The 22,299-nt window shown below is 45.9% G+C and overlaps 1 protein-coding gene and 1 long non-coding RNA gene across 2 annotated transcripts in view; one reads left to right on the top strand and one right to left on the bottom strand.

The window, feature by feature from the left end:
* Positions 1–22,299, top strand: part of LOC137327245 (uncharacterized) — a 44,178-nt gene that overhangs the window by 14,343 nt on the left and 7,536 nt on the right. The gene's annotated exons all lie outside the window — the stretch shown is intronic.
* Positions 19,239–22,299, bottom strand: part of map9 (microtubule-associated protein 9) — a 232,424-nt gene continuing 229,363 nt past the window's right edge. Inside the window, exon 15 of the mRNA XM_067992825.1 lies at positions 19,239–21,057. The gene's annotated coding sequence lies outside the window, so the exon portion shown is untranslated. The remainder of the gene's footprint in view (positions 21,058–22,299) is intronic.

Raw genomic sequence — 22,299 nt, 5'->3', positions numbered from 1 at the left:
CCTAAACTCTGCTGTGCAAACACATTTAACTACTTTGCGGACCTCCTCAAACTCACACCGTCAGGATGGGGGTGCGTCATGGCTGCATTCATCACTTCTTCCGAGGACAAGTAGCATCACCGGCCTCACCAGTCACGCCGCCCACCTCCGCCACGTGAAGCTCCACAACACAGTGCTGCGTCACAGGCACCTACACAAAATAGTCCTGCAACTACACGTACATCCATTGTAGGGTGCCCCAATGGGTGGCATCAAGTGTGGGTGTTCATGGTGAACCTCATGAAAGGAACTTATTACACAAGCCAGTCAAGAATGGCCAGGATGTGGCAGTAGTGGTGACAATATAATATTTAATGTGAGCTGAACAAAAATGAAATATAAATGAAAAACATGACAAAGCGACAAACACCCTTGTGCATCCCCTTTGTGCTAACAAGACCTTTGCCTTACGCTTCCTACTCCTACGTGGTGCTTCCCCTGTGGCTGCAGCAGAGGTCGTGACAAGTTGCTCATGTTGATGCCCTGACCGATTAGATGCTTTGGGTCGGCGCCCTCTGAGTTTCGGTGCCCGCGAGGGCCCCTCCAAAGACTGCTCCACCTGCACCTGTGCAGGGGAAGACTCGACCACCTGGAGAGGAGGCAGCATTGCAGGTACTGGTTGAGAGGGGGGCAATGGGTGGGATGTGGGAGCGCTTTGAGTGGCGTCGCCACTTCCATGTCCCCTTTCGCCATCATCCCTCTACTGGGCCAGGCCCACATCACTCCTACCACTCTGCTGGATGACAGTTTGGAGGACATGTGTGAAGCCTAGTAAGGCCAGTTCTAGTGTATCTGCCTGCCTGTTTGAGGCGGCAGAAAGTTGCTCACCCTGAGTCCGAACGGCCATTGTCAGGGTCTCATTATTGAGCCGTGCTTGAAGCTTGATGGAGGCTAGCCTTCCCTCCATTGCAGACATTCCTGTACTTACCCGTGACACTATCTCAGAGATGCCCTCACGTCCCTGTGACAGTATCTCGGAGATCCCCTCCTGTACCTGTGCCATCATTCTACTCATGCAGGAGTTGGACTCCTTCATCCTCTGCGCAATTGTGGAGAGTGCACTTGGCACCTGTTCCAGCACCTCGCAAATGTGCTGCTGCCCTCTCCTGTGCATTCTGTGCTCTCTTCTCCTATAAGGGGAGAAAGTCGAGAGGCTTGAGTGAGGGATGGTGACGTGGCCAACCGCTGAATGCATTGGTTTGGGTGAGGCTGACCGTGAAAGAGATGCATCAGAGGGTGAGTATGAGACAGAGCCATGACATTGTATGAGGATTGGGTTGCGTGGTAGTGGTGGGATGAGTACTGGGGAGGTGGGTAAGTGCAGATAAGTTGAGGATGAGGTTTGAGTGGGTGTGAGGAGTGATGTGATAGAGTAGTGTTGGCAGTGCAGAAGGAGTTGTGGGGTGGGGGCGGTGATGTGGAAGACGGAGTGTAGGAGAATGAGTAAGTGTACTCACTTTGGCTGCCCTAGTTAGGTCATTGAAGCACTTCCTGTACTGCATCCAGGTGTGGGAGACGTTGCTGCTGCTGCTGACCTCCTCTGCCACCTCAAACCACGCCTTCTTGGTGGCAGAGGCAGGCCACTTCCTCCCGTCCGCCGGGTAGAAGATCTCCCTCCTCCTCCTCACCCCATCCAGTAAGACCTGGAGTGAGGCATCATTAAACCTGGGGGCAGCCTTTCCCCTGGGCTGCTCCTTTGTCCTGTGTCATTGTTTGCTGGAGGAGTGCCCCTTTCAATAGGGCTCCTCCAGCTGACAGCCTGTTATGCGGGGTGCGCAGTCCGCCCGCTGCGCATGTTTCCGATGGGCAACCCGGAAGCCAATTTACCCGCAATCGCGTGGGGAACGGATGGATTTCACTGGGCGGGTTACAACTCGCCCAGTTGCCCCCCCCCCCCGCCCCCCCCTGCTGCCAACCTGTCTCCCTGGTAATATCGGGGCCATAGAGTACAAAAGCAAGGAAGTTGTGATGAACTGGTTTGGCCACAACTGGAGTATTGTGTCCAATTCTGGGCACCACACTTTAGGAAGGATGTGAAGGCATTAGAGAGGGTGCAGGAAAGATTTACCAGAATGGTTTCAGGGATGAAGGACTTCAGTTACGTGGATAGACTGGAGAAGCTGGGGCTGTTCTCCTTAGAACAGAGAGAAGGTTGAGAGTAGATTTGAAAGAAGTGTTCAAAATCATGAGGGGTTTGGACAGAGTAAATGGAGAGAAACTGTTCCCCTTGGTGGAAGGGTCAAGAACCAGAGGACCCAGATTTCAGGTGATTGGCAAAAGAAGCAAAGGTGATATAAGGAAAAACTTTTTTACGCAGTGACTGGTTATGATCTGGAATACACTGCTCGAGGGGGTGGTGGAGGCAGATTCAATCATGGCTTTCAAAAGGGAATTGGATAAGTACTTGAAGGGAAAAAAATTGTTGGGCTATGGGGAAAGGGCGGGGGAGTGGGACTAGCTGGATTGCTCTTGCAGAGAGCCGGCACGGGCTCGATGGGCCGAACGGCATCCGCCTGTGCTGTAACCATTCTACGATTCAATGATTCTACAATTATGTGTTTCTCAATCTTTATCTAAAGCTGACACAAGAAATGAAGGCAGCAGTTAAAACAACGGCCAAATCCATAAATATTGGTCTTGGTCTTGACTAACAGTCTATTTTCTGGTGCTGGGTTAACTGAACCAAACAAATTGAAATGAATTTGTTACAAGTGTGACATCCTATGTGTTATGTTGCATTATTAATTCATATCTTGCCTAAGGCAAAGTTCAGTACGTCTATCTTCCTTCCCTGCAGTTAAATTAAGATGTTTACATCAAAATGCCGAAGACGTTATCAGGGTGCCCAGGCAGATGTGCAGGAGATGCAGCCTGCAGCTGGTCTTTTCCAGATCCAAGTGCCATGGGAGGAGGGCCACCTCAGTCTCATGTGCATTTTGACCCAGGAGAATGGCCAAACACCACTTGTGATACTAGCCCTCAGGTTGCACGTAGGAAAAACAAAAGAATAGAAGAAAAGCACACTTAGACACCCAGGGAAAGCACAGTGTGAAGAAGGAGTAGTCTTATAGTTTATAAGCATTTTATAATGAGGCTCCAAGCTGTGTGTTACATTGAAGGATTGGACTTGACCTGATGGCAGGGTGACTAAATTAGGGAGGCATACAAGCATAATGGCAGCTGCATACAAATTTGACATGCAGAATTATTTGGAGCTGGTCACAGATTATTTGAACAGTAAGTGTGATATTCCTTTCTGTTTAGAAAGTTCAACGGGTTGACTGTTGAAGGTTGCAGTGTAATGATAGTGCCATCTGTTGCACTCTTAAACTTTGGAGAAACCAGTCACATGATAAAACTGTTTAGTCCTCTCATGCCTTGCTGTCATCCCAAATTGAATGACTTTCCCAGGTCTCCTTAAGATTGCACCTGTGACCTGGCAAATGCATGTCTGGATGGCACTCTCGGTTATGTTGCAAAGATCACCCATGGCTGCTTGAAAGTGACAAAAAAAATTGGTGCCAGTAACTTCTGTGGGGTTCTCCAGATCTCCCACCATAACTTCAGTGGAAGATCAGTGGAAACCCCAGAGATATCACATATACAGCTGTTAATGATTTTTTCTGGGGTTTGTGCTGATCATCTGCCGAAGTTATGATGAAAAATTGGAAAGTTCTACTCCTGAGTGCGGTAGTGAATTTGACAGCTACTGCAGAGCTGTTTGGGCTGATGATCTTGGCTGTCTTCTTGCAACAGTTGCCAGTTCAACAATCCTTTGTAATTCTCACCCTTATTATACAAAGCTCCTCACTCAGAGCTTGATAAAATCTACGTGGCCTATAGATTCTTTGTTGGTGGGGTGGGGGGGGGGGAGTAACATCTGGTGGGCACATCCTCCTCAGATGCTGCCTCACTCTCCTTTTCTCCTTCTGTTTTTTTTCTTTCTCTTCTACCATTAATATGGTGAACAAAGAAATCTCCAAAAGGGAAACCCATGTTGCTGAATAAGAGCCCCTTAACCTGAGTGGGAGTAAAAATTTCCCAGGGACCTGACAGGCCCAGTCTGTCAGGTACAAGTCCATCTCAGTAACAGCACAGCAAAAAAGAAATTCCAAAATTTAATTTCTGGCCCCAAAATTCCACTGGCAGTGATCCCCACGGATATGGCAAAACACTGACAATATCTGGAGTTTGCTGGGTCAGTGGGAAGACATCTAATTTGCTTGGGACTGGTGGGTACAACCACTTGGATCCTTCTTTGGTGCCTGCCTGTCCCATACATCAAGAAACTAGGGAAGCCATCCTCGCCGTGGGGTTGTGGGGGGGTTCCATAGGGTCCCCCAACCCTGCAACTGCTTCTCTCAGCCCTTGAACAAATAGGCCTCTTTGGGATTCCAGAGCGCTTGCCAGGCCTGGAGCCTACTGGTGGGGCTCACCTGCATCTTTATGGAGGCAGGTATGCCTCATCTTTCTCAGTGGACCGGCTGCCACTGATACACTGGGTCCTCAACCCAGGCCAGGTGCAGGACTGCATGGTTTAGGGAATTCATGCCCCTGCCACCGCCTCCTGTTGGTCATTTGCCTTATAAGAGGCAGATTGAAGTCCAGGCTACAGGCTGAAAACAAAGAAGCACTAGATGCTGGCAACAATCATGCCTCATTTATCTCAGCATACATTATACTGGGTCCAATTGCATTGCAAATCGCAGGCTTTTGGCCCACTTACACCTTCTTTCATCATTTAAATATAGATTTTTCACAAAGGAGTGGATGGAGGGAAATGGAGTCCCCCAAGCAGACTGGAAATTATACTGCTGTAAAGTAGGGCAGAAACCAGTCCTGCCCCAATTTGCTGCCCACAAAATGCTGTTGCATCATTTTAATAACACTGGAAACAGTGGGGGTAATTTTGACTTTGGGCGATTGTACAAAAACGGGTGATATCGGATCAGCTGCTCGTTCTACATTTCTTGATTTTCATTTCCAATGGCACAATGGGCTAAATGGCCTCCTTGTGTGCTGTAAGTTTCTATGATTCATCTGTTTTCACCTCAACTTGATTCAAATTATACTTCTTGTGGGGCCCATTAGTAAAATAATTTTGAAACTATACAATTTCTCTTTTGTGGCTTATTAAGTTCAAACTTATTATCAGATAGGGACATGTTTTGGATTTCTACATACCTTAGCTTTCATTTTTAGTCTGGTACTCTAATCAAAAAATTATAAATATATAGGCCCTGAAATTCAGTCGGGTTTCTACCAGTCTCCTGCCGTAACACCGGTGGGAGACCAGTGTACCCCTAGGGGAACGATATAAATGGAATTTCAGTGTTAGAAAGCCTTTGGAATAAACTAAATAAATATCACACTCTTAAACTCCAACACAAAGCAAAATTAAATATTTAGAAAAAATGATGAAACCAAAGTAAAAAGATTCAAAAAGGTTTGCAGCATTTTCTGTTTTTGTTTCAGATTTCCAGTATCTGCAGTTTTTTTGCTTTTTGGGATTAGTTTTAGATTGCTCCAGCAAATGTTGGCATAGACACAATGGGCCAAATGGCCTCTTTCTGTGCTGTAAACTTACCACCCTCTTCTTCTTGGCTGAATTTGTTCTCATCTTGAACAACTTCTCTTCTAACCTCCAAATAAGATATATTACTATGAGAACCCGCATGGGTCCCAGCTAAGCTTGTCTTTTCCTAGGCTATATGGAATACTTTTTGTTCCAATCCTACTCAGGAATCCTCACTGGCCTCTTCCCCTGTTATATTGATGACTGTATTGGACCTGCTTCCTGCTCTCACTCTGATCCTGCTTTAACCTTGCTTTAATTTCCTGGTATCCTTTTTCCTTAACATGGTCCTTCTCTAATTCACCCCTTCCCTTCCTAGGCTTCTCTCTCTAACTCTGGCAATGGGATTTCCACTGACTCTTACAACTACATATGAATTAATATTCTTCTCACTCCAATTCCTGTAAAGACTCCAACCCTTTCTCCCAATTTCTCCATATCTGTTGCATTTTCTTTAATCACTCTATCTTCAATATCGGAGCTTCTGTGATGTGTTTCTTTTTCCTCAGCTGAAGCTTCCTTTCCACAGCTGTCGATTGGGCCCTTGACAGTTCCTTGGCCTTCGCTCTTACCTTTTGGCCCTCCTCAGTGCTATGAAAGGGTTCCTTGTCATCAACTTCCATCCTACCAGCATTTACCAGATCATTTCCACCACCTACACATAATCCCACCATTATGCTTCCCAGAAGGACCATTCCCTCCATGGTATCCTTGATAACTCTTCCATCACTCCTACTTCCAACTGCCCTGCACCTTTCTGTGAATCACATCTGCCCATTTATCTCCTCCCACAATGCTGTCTAGGGCCCCAAACACTCCTACCATGTGCAACAACAATTTACATTTACTTTCTCCAATCAGTACACGGTATTTGATAGTCACAATGTGGTCTCCCCTACTTCGGGGAGACGAAATGCAGGTTAGGTGACTTCTTTGCCAAGCATCTCCCTTCTGTCCCCAAGTGTGACTCTGACCTCTCTGTGGCTCAGCAATTTAACTTCCCCTCCCATTCTCACACTGATCTCGGTGGATTTGGTCTCCTACGCCATTCCAACCAGGCTCAACATAAACTCCAGGTACAGTATCTCGTATATCTCCTGGGCATTCTGCAACCCTCTGATCGGAACATTAATTTTAGTAACCACAGACCTTAGCTATGTTGACCGGAGGTCACCGGTTACTGTTATTGGCTTAGTACACAGAGGAGACGGTCAATTCTCTCTTAATTCTCAATTCGCTTTATTAACGTTATTAGATCATGTACATACCGCTTATACATCTGGTTAGATATAGGCATGCAGTTTACAGCAGGTTATACAGTTTTATACTCAAACTAGGATTTAAACGCACACCCACTAGGTTTCTCTGACTAACACTCCCTGAGTGGTCACAGAATAGAAAGGATATTATATTACCCGGAAAGGAGAGCTGACGCTGGCCAGGCATTCCGTTCTCTCTCTCTTGATGTCGTCTCTACATTGCTGATGTAGTCTTTACGTCCCTGACGTAGGGTCTCCCACTTTCGCGATGGTTAGTCTCCGGAGTTTCGCACACAAACTGGCACCAAGCCTGCAATTCTTCAGTCTTATTTCCAAGTCTGTCTTTTCGAATGATGCTGTCTTCTCCTGTTGGCTCAAAGTTCCTCGAGTGGTCGGTGTCATCCCCTGATTGGCTCTGTTCCAAGGGGCTAGGTAGCATCACCTCATTACTCCTTTTCTAAATAAGGACTGGTGTCTCATCACAGCTGCTTTGTCCCTTAGAAGCATAACTAATTCCAACCGGTTCCGGCCAGCTCAGACCAGTGACTGAACTCCAGATCACTTCAGTTCAAAAGTCAGTGTCTTTGTTAGCAATTCGAAATAAACTCAGTCATTTTCTGCAGCCCCTGGCCAACATCTCCCCCCTTTTGATCCAAAGATCCTTATCTTAGGATCATTATTCTCCCTTTCTGTGTACCACTCCTGAGGTTGTCATTGTCCCCCAATGGGCACGTTACATCCGCGATATCATATGGTTATAGAAAAAATATAAATGGTTATAGAAAAAATATAAAAAAGAAGCGTATAAAATATACTTCACACAGTGTCCTTATATTGATAATCGCTTCTTCTGTTTCATTATAGCACTAACACTCAATTGTTGCAAAATTTCATTTTTCCACCTTCTAAGCCGATATACATTGAATATGACAAGAATTAATGCACATAAAATCACAACTACAGCAGCATGTGATAAAATCCTGACCCGTGGATGTATTTGCACATTAGATCCCCAATTCCAAAACTTATCCCAGAACCCGGGGTCCTGTAGCAGTTCATCTGCTTTATCAGCATGAGTTTTAATTATTTTAGTCCATTGATGAATTATCTCATTGGCTTCCTCCGCTATTTGCGTCCAATCTGCAGTCAGGTGCGGAATGGGTGGTAGTTCGGTAGGAACATATTTCCGCAGATCTTGGTCTATATTCGTACGTTGGACTGTGAGATTTTCGTTTATTACCATCCTCATTATTGGCTTAGGCAGAACTTGTCCACTGACAACCAGGTCTGAGGTCACATTGTTAATGGCCACATTGTGTCCTTCCAGAGGGCACTGTTTCCATCCTTTGTTATAGTTCATAGCCGCTGTGGCTATGTAATACGTTTGTCCCACAAGGGTGTATTGTAAAAAGGACTGGTTGTTAACCGGCAAAATGGCCAATGAACAATTTTCATAAGTACTGAACCCGCAGTTAGTAAGTTTCTGTCTCGTTATCTCTTCTGGACAGGCCCAGTGATTCCCTCCTTGGTGTCACTTTGACAAATTTACCCCTTTCTCAGCACCGTCCATTACAATAGCATGAGATGGTGGATTGCTCAAAGATATCCAAGTACCCTCATGATACTTGCCCACGTTATGAACTCTATTTAAAGGGTAGGTCAAATTGCTTCCATGCCGGGGAATATGAAACACCGCCCAACATAATATGTCTGATATGAGTCACTACCCCAGTCAATATTTACATAGGTGTGGTCCCAGTGGACCATAATTTTACGTCGACCGTCGCTCCCTGATGGTCGCTCCATAAATGGACCCACAAATTGATTAATGATTTTTCCCTCTGGGATTACCGACAATGTCACCTCTAGAACTGTGTTACATGAAAACTGTACTGCCGCTCCCTCCGGTATACCCAAAGTCTTTCCCGCGCACGCTAACCCATCCATTCCCGTATAATACAAATTTAAATCCTCTCTTTTCCCTTTGTTGGTTCGGACTGTCTTATTCTGCAGAGCAAAGTTGTCCCTGGTCTCGGGATATCCCTCCACCGTCGACACTGCTTCAGGCACGTTCATTCGTCATGACGGCTCCGAGGCAGGTTCAACCGCAGTTCTGATGATGGTCAATCCGATAGGCTGGACCTGTAATAAACAAGTGTAATTTCTGCTCTTATTTACAGTTTCTTTTAAGTACTGTCATAAGTCCAGTCTCTCCATATACGGAGCCAGACCGTCCATATCCTGTTCTCAATTTGTTTCAGATTCTAACCGTCCGTTTCTTAACCTCCATGTATATCCCACAGCCAATTCTCCTTTCCCCATCCTGTACTGATGAAGAGCCATCCACAAAAATTTTAAAATAGGGTTCTTCCTTTCCTGTTTCCTTTGTCTTTCTGCTTTCAGGCCCCGTCTTACCCCCTCCCTTTTGTTTTGATACAAATGGGCCCTTGGGGTCATTTGCTATCATCAATTGACACTCATGTTTTTCTCCCTGATAAACTAAGTTGTCTGCTAACATAGTGATGGTTTTTATCCCCTTTAAGGTTATATTTCTCCCTTGCAGCAACAATGTCCATCTAGCGATTCTATTTTGGCAAACTGAACCATCCTTAATCCTTCTGTCTAACAGTAGCTGCACGGGGGTTATAGTTATATAGAAGTTACAATTGGAAACAGGCTCTTCGGCCCAACATGTCCACGTCGCCCAGTTTATACCACTAAGCTAGTCCCAATTTCCTGCACTTGGCCCATATCCCTCTATACCCATCTTACCCATGTAACTGTCCAAATGCTTTTTAAAAGACAAAATTGTACCCGCCTCTACTACTGCCTCTGGCAGCTCGTTCCAGACACTCACCACCCTTTGAGTGAAAAAATTGCCCCTCTGGACCCTTTTGTCTCTCTCCCCTCTCACCTTAAATCTATGCCCCCTCGTTATAGACTCCCCTACCTTTGGGAAAAGATTTTGACTGTACCTTATCTATTCCCCTCATTAATTTATAGACTTCTATAAGATCACCCCTTAACCTCCTACTCTCCAGGGAAAAAAGTCCCAGTCTGTCTAACCTCTCCCTATAAGTCAAACCATCAAGTCCCGGTAGCATCCTAGTAAATCTGGGTGTGTTCGGTTAATATGGTTAGTGGGTTAGTCCCACTATATAGGTAAAATGCTGCACTGCCCAAAAGACAGCTAGCAAGTGTCTTTCGCATACTGTATACCCCTGCTCTACTGATGAGAGCATACATGAGGCGTACGCTACTGGTCGTAATTTCCCGTGTGTCTCCTGTAATAGAACTGCCGAGAGGGTGGTGTCTGTGGTCGCCACCTCCAATGAAAACGGCTCAGTTGGATTTGGGGTTTTTAGAGCAGGTGCAACAGCTAGTGCTTGCTTTAGATCAGTCATGGCCTGGGTGTGTTCTGTTTTCCACTCCCAAGCCATATTCTTTTTTAATAATTCCATCAGCTGGGCCGCCTTTGTGACTAATCCATCAATATGGTCCCTGCAATATCCCACCAACCCCAAGAAGGACCTTAACTCTTTTACATCCCGCGGAACAGGGAGTCTGCCAAACGTCTCTACCCTGCGCTTGTCAATGTCCCTTTGTCCCGGCGTCAGAATCATTCCCAAGTAAGTAACTTTTTGTTTCATGATCTGTACTTTTTTAGGGTTAATCTTTAATCCCAAGTCATGTAACAACTGCAGTAATTCACTTAGCAGTTGATAATGTTCCTTCTTGGTTTCAGTTTGTAAGAGTAAGTCGTCTACATATTGCACTCGACATTCAGGCCTCGAGAATCCTTTTAACCCTTCCCTCAGCCGTTGGTGAAATATGGACGGGGAATTATGAAACCCCTGCGGCAGGGCAGTCCATGTATATTGCTGTCCTTGGAAAGTAAATGCGAATTTATATTGACATTCTTTCTCCAGTGAAATAGACCAAAATCCGTTACTTATGTCCAAAACCGTAAACCACTGCGCATCCTCATTTTGTCAAACTACTGTCTCTGGGCTAATTGCTACAGTAGGGGCTGTTAGCGGGGTGACTTTATTTAATTCTCTGTAGTCTATCGTTAGTCGCCAGCTACCGTCGGGTTTCCTCACTGGCCAAATAGGTGCGTTATTAGTAGAAGCTATTAGTCTTAATATCCCTTGCTGCAACAGACTCTGTATCACCTTCTCTATCTCTTCTTCTGCTTGCTTTGGGAAACCATACTGTTTCTGTGGTTTGGGGTCTGGACCTTGTATACACACACTTCCGGTCATTTTCCCACAATCATGTTTATGTCGGGCAAAGACTATTGAGTTTTGTGCAATAATTCGTTGTACTTCACGATCGTTACTTATTTCTCCTGGTTCTATCCCCGATCGTGCATATCCTATCCTGATATTCCCCCACCGGGACGAGTGTATGATTTATAATGCCCATACCCAAAGGCATTTGCCAAATCATACAATTAACAGGGTCGAAGCAAAATCCCGCTTTGGCCATATAGTCACTCCCTAATATATGTTCTTGTTCTCTAGGTAATTTAATAAGGACCACTGAATGCTCTATCACTATGTCTCCCACACCGACTTCCAACGGTACACTCACATATCCCACTTGTGAATGCCCTGTGAATCCACTTAGAATAATTTTGTTTTGAATTTTCCAATCTATGTCATTGATCTGAGTGGTGTTAACGGTGGTTCGGGATCCCCCTGTGTCCCAAAGGAATGTAAGAGGGCGGCCTCCGAACCTACCATTCACTAGGGGTCTCCCCGTGTCATCCATCCGCGCGTCACACACCCATAACGGAGAGGCCTGAGACCGTCATTGCAGTTCGGGGTACAACCCGGAACTCGGTGATATTTCTATTTTATCACACTGAGGACTTGGTCTATTCGGCCCTTCCACAGATAGGCTCTGGTTTCTTCCCTGACCTGCATTCTCTCGTCTCGGGTTCGGGCAGTCCCTTGCGAAGTGTCCCTCTTGGCCACAGTTATAGTATTTGGACACCTCGCCTTGAGTTCTCCCCGTTCCCGAGAAGTTTCCTCTTCCTCTGCCTTTACCTTTTCCCACTGTCTGATAAGCTGGAGGGGGTTCCCCGTGAGTAGGTCCCTCCCTTCATTTCTCCAGGTTATCATCTGATCTTTAACAGGCATTGCCTCTGTCCCCGGATGCCTTGGATCGTTTTGTATTTCCCTTTCCCATACTCTAACCATCTTCCTAATTATCCAGGGTTCCATATGTATGTCATCAGCGGGGTCAAACTGATCTAGTGCCTTCCTCGACTCCTCAGTGCCATGCGACACTAGTGTTCTCAGCCATCGGTTCCTAACCTCCTGCTGTAAATTATTCCTATCTAAGTCTGTGCCGTAGACCCCTTGAAACACCGCCCAAATGTGGGCTGAAAATACAGTGGGGTGTTCACCTTTTCTTTGATAACATTTCATTAGCGCCTCCACTGGATCCCCTCTGTTATTGCCCATGACAGATAACACCTGATCCTTTAAGGCCTCATTTGTGCCTCTACCAAGTTTTTGTTCCTCCGATAGGGCAGAGTGTATATGTGGGTGTAGGCACATTAGGATTAATTTTCTTTCCTCAGCATCGTCTAAGCCATGTATCGCTCTCTGTTGCCTGACCGCTCAGAACAACTCCCTAGGATCATCCCCAGGCACACACGTCCCAATATCTTTCGCAATAACCCTCAGTTCTTCTACCCCTAGTGGGGTGGAATATGTCATATCCTGGCCATCTTCCCCCATCTGTGCTCTAGTGGTTACAAGGGATGCCATTGGGGCAGACGGTTTTTTCGGCTCTGGAGCATATGCTGGCGGTGGGTCCCCTAGTGGAGGTTCCCCATCACCGCTGCTGTATCTATCCGTCTCTTCTGCTAAATCATCCCAATCTACATCCCCTTGACCACTTTCTTCACCTCTTCCAGGTGCGAAAGCACACAATATGCCCCTCTGTGCGGCTAGCTGATCTTGCAGCCTCCCTATCAGTTTCTGACACTTTGTGTGATCACCGGTACTACTCCTCTTCTCCTGAGCTGATCTGTGAATCACATTCATAGCAGTTTTTAAATCACTACATTGTTGTTTCCATCTCTCCACCTCAGCTTTAGCTGCTTGGGCTTCTCCCTCTCTCTTACTCTTTTCATTAGTCAATTTTTCGCACTGTAACTGATATTGGTTCATGTGCATCAAATCTGCACTTCTCTGTCCCTCTAGATCAGTTACCTTCTCACTAAGGCGGGATATCTCCTCCCGGAGTTTTTTATTTTCTACTTCTAATCCGTCTCAGATTTTCTGAGTCTCTTCTCTCTCTGTCCTAGCCTGCTGTCGGCATTCTATCCATTCCTCAAGTAAACATCCGATCGCTACGGACTTCTGTATCTTTTTAAATTTCTTATCTGACATCTTTGTTTGTGCAATTCTCCAAAGGACCTCCCCAACAGGCGTTCCCTTGTCTCCAATGTGACCCGCATACTCCTCGTATTGCGGTCACTTTCCTATTACGTATTTTTGGAGGAGTCCCTTCCAGTCAAAACAGTCCAAGTCCCCAGGGCTTGGTGATTTCCCTTTATTCGTCATCTTATGTTAATAGCTATGAATTAACCCAAACTCCTGTTCTCTGTGTACTTTGCCAAATTCGGTTCGGCTCGAGTCTCCCGCTGACTCAACGGAGAGATTTATACTCGCGCGCCCACCCAGGGACACCAAATCTGTCATCGGTTACGGTTATTGGCTTAGTACACAGAGGAGATGGTCAATTCTCTCTTAATTCTCAATTCGCTTTATTAACGTTATTAGATCATGTACATACCGCTTATACGTCTGGTTAGATATAGGCATGCAGTTTACAGCAGGTTATACAGTTTTATACTCAAACTAGGATTTAAACGCACACCCACTCGGTTTCTCTGACTAACACTCCCTGAGTGGTCACAGAATAGAAAGGATATTATATTACCCGGAAAGGAGAGCTGACGCTGGCCAGGCGTTCCGTTCTCTCTCTCTCGACGTCGTCTCTACGTCCCTGATGTCGTCTCTACGTGCCTGATGTAGGGTCTCCCACTTTCGCGATGGTTAGTCTCCGGAGTTTTGCACACAAACTGGCACCAAGCCTGCAATTCTTCAGTCTTATTTCCAAGTCTGTCTTTTCGAATGATGCTGTCTTCTCCTGTTGGCTCAAAGTTCCTCGAGTGGTCGGTGTCATCCCCTGATTGGCTCTGTTCCAAGGGGTTAGGTAGCATCACCTCATTACTCCTTTTCTAAATAAGGACTGGTGTCTCATCACAGCTCCTTTGTCCCTTAGAAGCATAACTAATTCAAACCGGTTCCGGCCAGCTCAGACCAGTGACTGAACTCCAGATCACTTCAGTTCAAAAGTCAATGTCTTTGTTAGCAATTCGAAATAAACTCAGTCATTTTCTGCAGCCCCTGGCCAACAGCTATATTCTCCATTTTCTTTACATTAAGAAATACATTCAATGCCAATGGCAGCGCCAGCACCAGCTTTGGTGGATGTGTGCATCGAGAGTACTTGTCCACCAGAGAAACTACAAATTGTGGAAAAACAATGGCTGATGGAGCAGTGTCTTGGGGCCTCAATTATTCACAATATTTATTAACGACTTAGATGAAGGCATAGAAAGTCTCATATCTAAGTTTGCCGATGACACAAAGATCGGTGGCATTGTAAGCAGTGGAGATGAAAACATAAAATTACAAAGGGATATTGATAGATTAGGTGAATGGGCAAATTGTGGCAAATGGAATTCAATGTTGACAAAGGGCAATTAGGGATGGGCAATAAATGCTGGCCTCGCCAGCGACGCCCACATCCCGTGAACGAATAAAAAAAAATGTGAGGTCATCCACTTTGGATCAAAAAAGGATAGAACAGGGTACTTTCTAAATGGTAAAAAGTTAAAAACAGTGGATGTCCAAAGGGACTTAGGGGTTCAGGTACATCGATCATTGAAGTGTCATGAACAGGTGCAGAAAATAATCAAGAAGGCTAATGGAATGCTGGCCTTTATATCTAGAGGACTAGAATGCAAGGGGGCAGAAGTTATGCTGCAGCTATACAAAACCCTGGTTAGACCGCACCTGGAGTACTGTGAGCAATTCTGGGCACCGCACCTTTGGAAGGACATATTGGCCTTGGAGGGAGTGCAGCGTAGGTTTACTAGAATGATACCCGGACTTCAAGGGTTAAGTTACGAAGAGAGATTACACAAATTGGGGTTGTATTCTCTGGAGTTTCGAAGGTGTGATCTGATCGAAGTTTATAAGATATTAAGGGAAACGGATAGAGTGGATAGAGAGAAACTATTTCCGCTGGTTGGGGATTCTTGGAGTAGGGGGCACAGTCTAAAAATTAGAGCCAGACCTTTCAGGAGTGAGATTAGAAAACATTTCTACACACAAAGGGTGGTAGAAGTTTGGAACTCTCTTCCGCAAATGGCAATTGATACTAGCTCAATTGCTAAATTTAAATCTGAGATCGATAGCTTTTTGGCAATCAAAGGTATTAAGGGATATGGGCCAAAGGCAGGTATATGGAGTTAGATCACAGATCAGCCATGATCTTATCAAATGGCGGAGCAGGCACGAGGGGCTGAATGGCCTACTCCTGTTCCTATGTTTCTATGTAAGTTCGCCCTTGAAATAATTAAACATTGCCCCCGAAGCCCTTGTATGACCCTAGCTTGGGGTCTACTTCAGCCTGGTATGCCTACTCTCACCTGCAATGTACCATTGCCAATGCTGTGCCTGAGTCTTCTGAGGGTCAGGGACACATAGGAGGTTCTCAGGCTTGCCCTCTCTGACACTGCTAGCTTTGTAAGAGGCAGGCAGAGGTGCCACCACCACCAAGAGCCCATGGATTCCCCTGCATCAGGACAGGATTCTGCATGTCAGGGCCCTAGCTTAATATCTGGCTCATCCAATGCACTCCTGGCAGAAGGGACGAGGATTTTTGGGCTGAGATTCATAGCATCATAGTATGTACAGCAGAGGAGGAGGCCATTCGGCCCATCATGCCTATTTGAAAGAGCTATTCAATTCGTCCCATTCCCCTGCTCTTTCCCCATAGCCCTTCTGATTTTTTTCCTTTCAAGTATTTATCCAATTCCCTTTTGAAAGTTACTATTGAATCTGCTTCCACCACCCTTTCAGGCAGTGCATTCCAGATCATAATAACTCGCCATGTTAAAAAACATTCGCCTCATCTCCCATCTGATGATTTTGAACAACTCTCTCAAATCTCCTTTAACCTTCTCTGCTCTAAGGAGAACAACCCCAGCTTCTCCAATCTCTCCACAAATCTGAAGTCCCGCATCCCTGGTACCATTCTAGTAAATCTCTTCTGCACCCTCTCTAAAGGTCTTGACATTTTTCCTAAAGTGTGGTGCCCAGAATTGAATGCAATACTCCAGCTGAGGCCTAACCAATGTTCTATAAAGATTTAGCATAACTTCCTTGCTTTTGTACTCAATGCCTCTATTAATAAAGCCCAGGATCCTATATGCTTTTTTAACAGCCTTCTCAACTTGTCCTGCCACCTTCAAAGATTTCTGTACATGCACCTCCAGGTCTGTCTGTTCCTGCACCCCCTTTAAAATTGTGTCATTTAGTTTATATCGCCTCTCCTCATTCTTTCTACCAAATGTATCACTTCACACTTCTCTGCTTTAAATTTCATTGGCCATGTACCTGCCCATTTCACCAGTCTGTCTATGTCCTCCTGGAATATGTTACTATCTTCCACATTGTTTAGTACATTTCCGAGTTTCGTGTCATCTGCAAACTTTGAAATTATACCCTCTATACTAAGTCCAGGTCATTAATAGCTATATCAAAAAGATCAACGGTCCTAAAACTGACCCCTGGGGAACACCACTGCATACTTCCCTCCAGTCTGAAAAACGACCATTCACCACTACTCTCTTCTTTCTGTCGCTTAGCCAATTTTGTATCCATGCTGCCACTGTCCCTTTAATCCCATGGGCTTTAATTTTGCTAACAAGTATATTACGTGGTACTTTATCAAATGCTTTTTGGAAGTCCATATACACATGAACTGCACTATCCTCTTCACTGTATTTATACAGTGCCTTTCGTGATCTCAGGACATCCCAAAGGATTTTACAGCCAATAAAGTACTTTTGAAGTGTAATCACTGTTGTAATATAGGAAACGCGGCAGCAAATTTGCACACAAGGTCCCATAAACAGCAATGTGATAGTGACCAGATAATATTTTAGTGATGTTAGTCGAGGGATAAATATTGACCAGGGGAGAATGCCCCTGTTCTTCTTCAAAAATAGTGCCATGCAATTTTTACATCCATCTTAGAAGGTAAACAGGGCCTTAGTTTAATATCTCATCTGAGAGTGCAGAAGTCCCTCAGTACTGCACTGAAGTGTCAGCCTAGATTTTATGCTTAAGTCCCTGGAGTGGGACTTGAAGCCACAACCTTCTAACTCACTTAGGCAAGAGTGCTACCACTGAGCCACAATTGACACCTGCAAAATTAAAAGATGAAGAAGAAATTCTTTGGCAGGTAAGCTTTAATTTGATACAGAAAAATAAGGTAAATTAAATGGTTAAAATGCTTTAATTGCCATGTTGCCTCGATATTGTAATTTCTGTGTTTCAGATGTTCTGAAAAGTCTACAAATGGTTACAATTCTGGCAGCTGAAGTGCTCATTTCTTTATGACTAACACCTTGAGCTTGTCATCAAATCTTGAAATGTTAAACATGTCCTTCATGTTTGTCCTTCATTGTGGTTTGAATAATGGCTGGAATTATGATTCACTTCAATTTCAGCCAATGGGTTGCTTTCCACAAAAAACGTTGGCAAAATATCCTGCAGGTATTAGTACACTATCCGCTATCCCATGCAGCAAACAATAATTAGCCTCAGTTACATTCCGATATGATTTCCTCATAGCTTTATGGAATCCGCTGCAATTGAAATAATGGCTATGTACAGGTGACATATTTTTCATGTAACTAACAGCATATCATCAATCATCTCTGGGATCCTTCAGTCAGAAATGCTGAGTTCAGTCCGATTTCCTAGTTCAATACAAATGCTCCATCGGTGAGTTTGGAGGGCAAGAGCAGCACATCGTGTAAGCTTTGAGAAATGATGGACTGACAAGAAAGGAATATAGGCTTACCCTTGGATTGCTTGCAGCTCCAGGCTCCCTGGGCTAGCCAGTTTTTAAAGTTTTCATCATACAGTGATACTGAAACAAATACTAATATTGCAGTACTAAAGTTAATCAGATGTAAGGAATAGTTTTATACTCTATTATGTATCATGCTTCTATAGTAAGCAGTTGAAACAATTAAGCACTTAGATTTTCCTCTCGGAAAGCCTGAGCAGAATAACAGTGCCTTCCCCCCACTCCTCCCCTGTATTCAAGTGGCTGAACCTACCACAGTTCATGGGATCAGCATAAGTTTATTAATGCAGGCAAGCTCCCAGTGATATCACTGCCTCTGATTAAGAACTTGCAAATTGGAGGTTGGGGACTTGTGTGCTGCTGAAATTCTTAGAAAAGCAATATAGCAATTTGGATTACAAACAATGGGGGGAGTTAGGGTTGGGTTTCTCATTTATTAACAATTTAACCCCCCACTGTCCTGCCCATCCTGGGGGGTAAAATTGTTAAAAAATGAGAAACCCAACCCTAGGTGGGTTAGAGATTGAGCAAGTAACCCGCTCGCGAGAGGTGGGTTGGTAATTATAATATTTAAATGAGGCTCCGTGCCTCTGATTTTGTCAGTGATTTAAATTTAACCATTGCGGGGCGGGTTACCGTGGCTCAGGATACCCAGCAGCTTAAGGGAGGCGAGAACTGTTGGATCCAGCAGATAAGTGCTTTTCCAGCTCTCCTGCTCCCAGCCCCCCAAACAAACCTGCTGCGATCATTCAACCCCACCCACTGTGATCTTCCGACCCACCCTGCGATCTTCCGACCCCCGCTGTGATCTGCTGACCCCCCATGATCCGACCTCTCCCCGCTGCGATCTGATCTCTCCCCCGTGATCTCTCCTCCCCATGATCTCCCCCGTGATCCAATCTCTCTGCCCCGCACGATTTCTCCCCCAGTGATCCAATCTCCCCCCGTGATCCGATCTTCCCTCCGCGATCTCTCTCCCTCGGTCTCTCTCCCGTGATCTCACCCACTCCCGTGATCTCTCTCCCCCGCGATCCAATCTCTCTGCCCCCCGCGATATCTCCCCCCAGCAAACTTTTCACCCCCCACGATCTCTCCTCCCCGCAATCCGATCTACCCCCTCCCCTGCGATTTCTCCACACCCCATCCCCTCCTTCTACAGCAGGCATTCCCACCCGGCAGCGACCAGCCTCTCAATCTGGCCAGCTGCTGAGCGGGAAACGGAGTAAAATACCGCCGCCTTTGCGGTATTTCTGGGTTTCCCAGCCGCTGACTCTTGCCTCCATTCCCTCCCCACCTCCCCATAAATAGCGGGGCTGATGTTCATCAGATGCTGGAGGGCAGACATCCCAGGGACTCTGATAATGCAGTTGAAGTGCTTCTGTCAGAAGTTAGACAGCAGAGGAACGCCTGGTTTGGAACCGAGTGGAGAACTCCACTACAGCAGTGGATGGAGATGGCTAAGGCAGTTAGTATCAATCCCCACCCCCCCATACAGATGGAAATTCAGTGGGGTAGAAATTGCAAACTTAGCAAACTTGGCAGAGACATCGAACAGTGCACAGCCTGTGCACTATTAAATTAGTATGCTATGCGCCTGTTTTATGACCTAAAAAAGGACGCATGCATACCAATTTCCACTCTAGTGCCTGTAAAAGTTTAATAATATTTTCAGGACGGGAAAGTTAAGAGGAATCTGCAGCACCTTGCAAGAATAGCATTTGAAACACCCATCCTCATTCGGTTTTAAATTGAGTGAATTGCCTACCACCAATGTCCAAGGAGGCAGCAGGATGCCCTTTATACTCCCAGTGCTCACCTGCAACCTGTATTTAATCATCCCATTGAAAGCCTCACATAGACCCTTCAATCATCTGTCATATCACCCGTTCTGGTGACATCCGTGTTTTGCAGTCTTACATGGAATCTACTACCTAGAAATTGGTTCGTGCCCACCTGCTGATCCCTGTGCCGAAACAGCCAGGCCCAAGACCCATCCAATATTGGGCCTTGGGCCTCATTTATATCAGGCCGGTGAGCTGCAGACACCTGCTGGGCATCTGCTGGCAGCTTGCTGGCGGGGACCATTTGAATTTTGGGCTGTTGCCAGCTACGCAGGTAAATCTTGCATGAAGGGGGAGACCAGGAGAGGGGGCGTCTGGGAAAGGGAACAACCAAGAGAGAGGGGCAATCAGAAGTGGGGGGCAATGTGGAGAGGTTGCAAACAGGAGGGGATCAATGTACCGATTGGGGCGGGGGGGGGGGTGGTCGAGGGTGGTTCTAATGTGGAGTCTAGAGGAGCACACGTGCCCCTCCCAGTTCCACATTCAGACGATTATTTTTTAAAAATTTACCTTTTTGGTGGTGGCCTGCAGTGGTCCCTTTAAAGACCACTGATTAGGTTGGCCAACCAATTTGTTGAAAGGGACATCAAATAGGCATTGGGCCCTTTAATTAAATATACAAAGGGCCTAACGCCTGTTTCAAACATGGGCTCTGGATGCCTCTTTGGATGTTTATACCAAAATGGCGGGCAGCAACTTCTGGCTAAAAATGTACGTGCACACGCCACCCACCATATTGGACAATTTGATGCCCGTTTTACGTGTGTAAAATTTCTAGTCCGAGATCAAAGAAACAGGCTATTCGGCCCAATTGGTCTATGCAGGTGTTAATACTGCACACGAGCATCCTCCCTTTTTAATACCTCTTCCCATCCTGTGGAATCCAAAGGTAATTTGATTTTTTTCCAAGGATATGACAGCCCATAATAACAAGGAGAGAAATTTCACAGTTCCAAGTTCTGCCCTCTCACCCCTTTGAAGAAGGAAACCCTTTCAGTCCTGGGAAGGGCGAACATATGGGGAATTGAAGGTGTAGGTGGGAATGTGACATTTGAAAACTCATCATGACATTCTGCTTCGCCTTCTTTTCGTGCTACTGTACTTTGCATCGCCTGTTTGCCTCTTTTTTTCCTCCTCCAGATCTTGCCTAAGAACAAGCAGAGGAAGAAGAAGTAAACTGTGTTGCATCCAGCACTGCATCACATGGGCCATCACTCACTCTTGTTAATTGCTTTTTTTTAAAAAAACTCCCTCCCAAGCACCAGCCCAGAGAATTCTATCTGGTGGAGATTGGAAAGTAAGCCAAAGAGAAGTACACAGAGCACCAGTGAGTAAGAGCAGCTGGAAGTGGAACATAAGGAGAAGGACATTGCTGACTGGATGGATAGTCAGGGGGTATTGTTCCTTGGCTGAAGAGCATGGGATCCAGATCTCATGGGTCCTGCTTTTAAAGAAGGATGGTTGTGGAGCACCAAACATATGTGCAGGCACTGGAGGCCATGTCAGATATTGTGCTGCAGATGCCGAGTCAATTGGAGGAGTCTGCTTGCATCTGTCGTACTCTGAATGATGTTTTCTGGCATGACAGTCCACCCTGGACTGTGTGACAGCTCCAGGCCGCCACAAACTCCGTTCCCCAGCCACCGAATCCATCCCTCTCCCTGGGCACTGTCTGAGGCTGAACCAAAGCATTCGCAACCTTGGCGTCCTATTTCACCCTGAGATGAGCTTCCAACTACATATCCACTCCATCACCAAGACTTCACCACACCTGAGCTTATCTGCTGCTGAAACCCTCATCCATGCCTCCAGACTTGACTATTCCAATGCTCTCCTGGCTGGCCTCCCATCTTCCACCCTCCGTAAACTTGAGCTCATCCAAAACTCTGCTGCCTTTTTTTTTTATTCGTTCATGGGATGTGGGCATCGCTGGCGAGGCTGGCATTTATTGTTCATCTCTAATTGCCCTTGAGAAGGTGGTGGTGAGCCGCCTTCTTGAACTGCTGCAGTCCGTGTGGTGAATGTTCTCCCACAGTGCTGTTAGGAAGGGAGTTCCAGGATTTTGACCCAGCGACGATGAATGAACGGCGATATTTTTCTAAGTTGGGATGGTGTGTGACTTGGAGGGGAACGTGCAGGTGGTGTTGTTCCCATGTACCTCCTGCTCTTGTCCTTCTAGGTGGTAGAGGTCGCGGGTTTGTGAGGTGCTGTCGAAGAAGCCTTGGCGAATTGCTGCAGTGCATCCTGTGGATGGTACACACTGCAGCCACTGTTCGCCGGTGGTGAAGGGAGTGAATGTTTAGGGTGGTGGATGGGGTGCCAATCAAGCGGGCTGCTTTGGCCTGGATGGTGTCGAGCGTCTTGAGTGTTGTTGGAGCTGCACTCATCC

This window comes from Heptranchias perlo, chromosome 1 (assembly GCF_035084215.1).
Source record: "Heptranchias perlo isolate sHepPer1 chromosome 1, sHepPer1.hap1, whole genome shotgun sequence".
Taxonomy (NCBI): domain Eukaryota; kingdom Metazoa; phylum Chordata; class Chondrichthyes; order Hexanchiformes; family Hexanchidae; genus Heptranchias; species Heptranchias perlo.
This window is presented reverse-complemented; position numbering and strand designations above follow the sequence as displayed.